This window comes from Physeter macrocephalus, chromosome 5, assembly GCF_002837175.3.
Source record: "Physeter macrocephalus isolate SW-GA chromosome 5, ASM283717v5, whole genome shotgun sequence".
Classification (NCBI taxonomy): Eukaryota; Metazoa; Chordata; class Mammalia; order Artiodactyla; family Physeteridae; genus Physeter; species Physeter macrocephalus.
In genome coordinates, this window is record NC_041218.1 from 61,685,477 (window position 1) to 61,691,911 (window position 6,435).

The 6,435-nt window shown below is 40.0% G+C and overlaps 1 long non-coding RNA gene across 1 annotated transcript in view; it reads left to right on the top strand.

Annotated features, from left to right (window-relative positions):
• Nucleotides 1-6,176, top strand: part of LOC129392118 (uncharacterized) — an 88,916-nt gene extending 82,740 nt beyond the window's left edge. The window contains exons 3-4 of the long non-coding RNA XR_008617296.1: nucleotides 4,428-4,511; nucleotides 5,723-6,176. This is a non-coding gene — a long non-coding RNA (uncharacterized lncRNA). The remainder of the gene's footprint in view (nucleotides 1-4,427; nucleotides 4,512-5,722) is intronic.
• Nucleotides 6,177-6,435: the final 259 nt, after the last annotated feature.

Sequence of the window (6,435 nt, forward strand, 5' to 3'; positions counted from 1 at the left end):
ATTTTACATTTGGTAGTGTATATATGTCCATGCCACTCTCTCACTTCGTCCCAGTTTACCCTTCCCCCTCCCTGTGTCCTCAAGTCCATTCTCTACGTCTGCGTCTTTATTCCTGTCCTGCCCCAACATAGGAAAACCTTAAAGTTAGTGGAGACTGAATCTGAAACAAGATAAAACTCCAGGTTGCAGAACTGGGGCCTGAGAACTAGGCCGCTTTTGCTGAGAGGATATGCGTGCTGCTGAGCGTGGGACCAGTGCACCTTAAAGCAGTCCTCTCTCAGGTCTGACGTTATTAGTGTTTGGGATTAGGAGAGCCTGGTCTAAGAGATGGGGGCAAGGCACTCCAGGAAGGTGAGAGCACAAGCTGTGGAACCAGGAACCCAAGTAGCACTGTGATTTTCAAGACGTTATTAGGTCCCCCACTGAAAGTAACCAGCAGAAGAATGAAGCTTTCATTAGCACTTTGGTAGAACCAGAAAACATAGTCCTAGACAGGCTGTATGGCTGTCAGCCCAGAAACTTCACTGTGAATCATTTGGAAAACCGTGTTTGTCAACAGAAAATTAAAATGCCTTTAATGGTAGTTGCTTAAATGTCGTCTAGCATTTTCACCACAGCCTCCTTTTCTGGGGAGAAAATTTCAAATTTGTCATTATTATCCTCTCTTAGAAGTGGCTCAGGGAAGTTGTTGTATGAAACATAAACCAAAGCACAACAAACAACTTCCGAATGGGATGCCAGTGTCGTATATGGAAGCAGCATGCAAACCACAAAGGGAGGAGAGTAGGCAGCAGATTTGCCAGGTTGCCAGTAAAAGACAATGTCTAAATTTCTGTAACCAGATCCGCCTTTAGAATATTTTATGTTTTCCAAATCAGACCTGAGGTTTTCTGGCATGATGAACAGTAACACTCTAAGCAGCAAAGTCTTAATCAGTACTACTTTGAAATGTATAGCTGAAAGTTAATCAGGTCACCCTGTTGAGGTTAAGAACGTGATTATGTGCTGATGTTGCTCATTTCACACACGGAAAAATCCCAAGGCAGTCAGGGGCCCTCTTGAGCCATTTGCATTTTTTAATTGTTTATTTAGATTTGATTTTTCTGGACTTGGTTTAAATGCTGTTGCTTTCTATGCATGTTAATCTCTATGTCTGTCTGCCAGGTTTTCAATACAATATAGTGTAGTGGAAAGAATGTTGGATTATGTCTCATCTTTACTTGCAGAGAACCACCAGGTTAGGCATTTAAACTTTCTGAGACTCTCTCCAATCTGAAGTAAGGAAAATCATACCCACTGCAAAGTTGTGTCATGAGGTATCACCTGAGGGAAACTGTGCAAGGCCTGGCTCTTCACAAATAGCTTCCGTTCTTGGTCTACAACTGGCCCCACCCTACCTACTTAAATACATTTCCTCCTCACTTAAACCTACAACTTTCACTCTAGAAAGGCAAGTCTCCTTAATATTCCTGCCATTCTAATTCTCACTTTCCACCTTGGGTTACACTACTATGGCCCCATCCTCTTTACCTAATTTTTACTCATCTTTCAGGTCTAAAAGGCAAACGTGTCCACACAAAAACATCAACAAAATGGAAAAGGATCATGTTATTTTATCTTACTCCTACTTCTGACATCTTTTCTTGGCTACATATTTGTGTAGACAACCATTCCTTAATTTGTGGATAGCGTGTGGAATGCATAAAATAGACTTACTGAAGTTCATCTTTGTTAATATTCATTTTCAATTCTACAAATATTTATTGCTTGCCTACTATGTAGGGGGTATATATTTGAGCAAAAAAAAAAATCAGTCTATTCCCTCGTGGGCTCATTATCCCCTTAGGAAGAAATTAGAATGATGTTACATGTTGTATTTTTCTCTCAGCTAAGGCAGTTATTTTGAAGTATCTTGTGTCTTTACATTTGGCAAAATTCAGGCCATCAGTAGCCTTTTGCTTATATTTTCTGGAGTGTAAAATGAGATTATGTAGTCAGCACTTTAAATAATATGATATATGATGATTTTAAAACAAGGTGCTGTAATTTTCCATCAAAGCTATTTAAAAATCATATTGAGGCAAAAATGGACAAATTTTTTTGCCAACAGATTATGACTTGGTTTGTTAGGAGTTAAACAAAGGGCTTAGTGGTAATGTGATATAACCAGAACACATTCTCCAGAGGTGAGTTACATTTATCAGTCAAATGAAAAATGTGTTTAACTGCTAGAATACATGTCAATCCATGTGATTCCTCGGCTTCAGTCAATGGAAGGTAAATCTGGTTAACTATGTTTGAGTATATTTTGTCAGCTTTGTTCATATGGTTTATAGGTTTATATATGAACTCAAAGTTGCAACCTTAATTTATTGGTTCCAAGCTGGAGGCTTATGTTCTCCTTTAGAACATTCTCTTTCTGCACTATTAATGTCCCTGTCTCATAAACTAAACCTTATTTTCTATGTTCACTGAGAAGACCTTATTCTTTAGAAAATAAAAAGAAAGCAATGATATACTTCCTGGCACTATTTAGCCTCTGCTTTTATGGTAGGGCATTTTTACTGATTCTTCTGGGCAGAAGGACATGCTCTCCTTGTGTTAAAGAAGGTTACTTAGGAGGGATAGTCTTCAGCCCTTTGAGGTGCCGTCTATTTGAGAACCTGCTGAGCATGATTACAAATCACGAGTTGGGCTTGGGTCTTCCCAAGCTGGCTGCAGAGACAGCTTGTCTAGGCTCTCAGTGAATAGCCACAGCCCACAGAGAATGTGTGTTTACCCAGACCTTCTCCATGGTTTACTTCTGAAAATTGGTTCAACCACATGGGAATCTAGTTAGACTCTTGGAATTATAATCTTTGACTGGCACATAGCCCAAACATTTAAAAATAGGATTTGGAAATCAGATTGGAGCTTAGGAAATGAGCAAAGAATGGTAAGAGTCCATATCTAAACCTCCTTCAGGTCCATCTGAAATCCACCTTTTAAAACATGGGTTTACATTACCAAATCATCCATTTTTACTAGTTTTATGTAGGAAGCAGAATTTTAGTGAGACACAGTGAAAGGTAATGTTTCAGTCCTGAGGCAGCTCACTAGGAAGGTAAAGGTGTATGAAAACTTACATGTGTAAGATCCCCTATTAAACTAAACAAATTCCACCCAGCTGTTTAGGAGGATGATTTTTGTAGCATAAGGTCAATTTTATATTATACACCTGTGGTATTTCATCCATGGACCAAGGTCCGTGATGTGGTTGATAAACTGCAGTGTAAAGTTGATAGATAAACTCTATCTTTAGGAACCTTCAAGTTATTATGTCTGCATTTCTGAGTACAGGAAGGGAAAAATTAAGACTGATGCTTTATTTGAAAATGCAATGTTTTTCTTGTTAATGATAAACCCTAGTTACTAATGGAAAGAAAAAGCTTACCCATAGTAGAAAGCTAGCAAAGCAAACAAACAAACAACAAGAAAGAAAAAACTTGCTATGCAATGAAGAACTTGCCTTTTCTAGTTCTAACATTCAGTAGCTGAAAGCAGATCATTGCCATAAAGAGTATTTACCAATTTTAAAAGGTCTTGGCCCATCATAGCTAGTGTTAGATTTGGAATATAGCTTTTGTTGCCAAGGTGACAAACACTTATAAATATAACACATCTTCTAATGTGCTTTTAACTTGGTATTTTTATGGCTTTTAAATCAGATACCATTAGCAAATATATTAGGTAATTTAGCTGAAAGACCATTTTCCTCTAACACTTTTTGTTACATTTCCCCAGGTATTTCAGTAAATGTCTGTTGTGACATTCTACTCCTGCTAGGCTTCCAACGTAAGGGGATACATAAAGTACATCTGGTAAAGATGAACATATATTACCTTGCCTTTTTTGTATTGATCACTGAAAAATGTATAAAAGAGAGTTAAATTTGTAGTCTCCTTGAAGAGCAATTATTGTTCCTATTGTTATTTTGGGGTTTATACCCCCTCCCCCAAGTAACAATCTGGCTTTAAGATTGAATACACAGAGGAAAGGGTTTTGGGGACAGCATAATAACTGTATATTAACACTCCTCAAAACCTCCATATCTAAATGCTTTCTCTTAGATATCAAAAAAAGAGGGCTATGGGGAAAATAATTACAATAGACCATCTGGAGCCCTACTATATTCGCAAGTCTCAGTTTATTGTTCCAAACAGTAAATTCAACAGCCCAGGCAGGGAAGGACTCAGCTCTAAATGTATTCACTGGATTTTTAAAAGACTTGTGAGGTGGACATATTTGTCACAGCAAAGGTAAAATCAGATGAGACGTATTTAGTTTAAGCCCAAATTTGCACTTATTGTTACCTTGTCAGAAATTCTTCTTAGAAGATTGTCCATTAATTCATTCATTGTTTTTTCTTTCATTCATTCAACCAACAGACATTTAAGAAGCATCAGCTATTTTTCAAGCATTGGAGATGAGCAAGTGCTGGCCCTCAAGAAGAATATAATATCAGGAAAGAGGTAGGCAAATAAATGAAGTATTACAACTCTGATAAGTGCTAAGGTAGAGATTGCACACAAAGAAGGGGTCAGAGATGAGTCCCCAAAAAGGAAAGATGCTGCAAATTGTCTTTAGAGAATCAAGATGGAAAAGAGAAATATATATTTTACTTAAACAGCAAAACTCTAGACAGGTAAAATGTTTTATATAGTAAATCCACAATTGCTGTTTCCTTACTGTGTGATCCTGAATGTTTCTCTGTGCCTCAGTTATTCCTCCTATCTAATGTAGATAATTATCCTTGCCACCCGCATAGTTCTTAGAAGACTGTTGATAGGAATAATGGGATATGAGTGGTGTAGCTATTTGAATTCTTTGGAAAAGAAAGATGCTATGTAAACACACAGCATTCTTATTATTCCAAGCGGTAGCATTTTGGATAATTACTGTATAATGCTGCACCTTTGTTTGTGTGTGGTTTGTTTCTTTATAGAAAAGTAAGTGCTAATGTTAAGTTTCTCTAATAACTTTGGAAGCAATTTTAATCCAGCAGACAAAACATAATAACCTTTAGAGTAAGTTAAATCCCTTTGTATTTGAGTAGATTTTGTTATTTACCAAGGTCTTAGGCAATTTTACCACAGTTATGGAAAAAAGTGCCCAGCAAGCCCAGTTCTCTCGGTGAGTAGCTGAAAGACACTATTGCGGACAGGCCAGAAACTTCTTTACAACAGACACGGCTCTGAGAGTGTGCGTGTGAGTGTGTGCGTGCGTGCGCGGGCGTGGGTGTGTGCGCGCACCAGTATGTTGTGTGTGTGCCTGAGCCTGGGGCTTGCCAGAAAGAGCTGGGAACGAGCTGAGACTGGCTAGCATACCTGAGGCAGCTGTTATACCATGGCGCCTGGATTCTTCTCGCAGACTCCAGGCTGGCTCCCCTCCTCCTTCTCCTCCACGCCCTCTTCCTTTTCATAGTCTAACTCTCACTGTCTTTCTTCCTCTTCCTTGTGATTCAGTGGGAGATTCTCATGGCCTGAGACTATGTCCTAGTCCTGCTGCCAGACATTCCAGGACTGTCTGGCTAATGGATGAACCCATACTGGTCAGAAAAATGACCCACAGCACTCTTAACCTGTTTCATCTTTTCTTTCACTCATTGATTCTCCCTCTGTTTCTCTCTCTCTCTCTCTCTCTCTCCCTCCCTCCCTCCCTCCCTCCCTCCCACCCTCTCTAGTTCTCACCTTGAGTTCGGTGCTGAAGATTAGCCATGAATTACTTGGCAACCATGGAAAGTGACAGTTTAAGGCAGATCTGCTCTTGGGTACTGTAACTTGCTTCAGGATATCTCAACAAGACCTGTCTATGAACTCAACCTGGGGTTTGCCAAGGTACTTCAGCCATCCATTGACAGGAGAGGCAGCCTCTACTGAGGAACCTGCATTAATCCCTCCTCTCCCCCTAGAAGTGCTTCTGCTCAGAAAGCTTCCTCCAGGAGCAGTGAGGTGACACAATAAATAGCTAAATAGCCGCAAGGATTAAAAACCTATACAAGTGGGCTTCCCTGGTGGCGCAGTGGTTGAGAGTCTGCCTGCCGATGCAGGGGACGCGGGTTCGTGCCCCGGTCCAGGAAGATCCCACATGCCACAGAGCGGCTGGGCCCGTGAGCCATGGCCCCTGAGCCTGCGCGTCCGGAGCCTGTGCTCCGCAACGGGAGAGGCCACAGCAGTGAGAGGCCCACGTTCTGCAAAAAAAAAAAAAAAAAAAAAAGAAGAGGAGGGATGTGTATATATATGGTTTATATATTCCTAAATATTTCCAAGATATATAAACAAATGAAAAAAAAATGGTTGACTCTGGGAAGGGCCTATACAAGAAACTGTACTTTTCAGTTTAATCTGGCCTCTCATGGTTTGAGGTAGTTTACCATTGGCCACCACTGGAATTGGG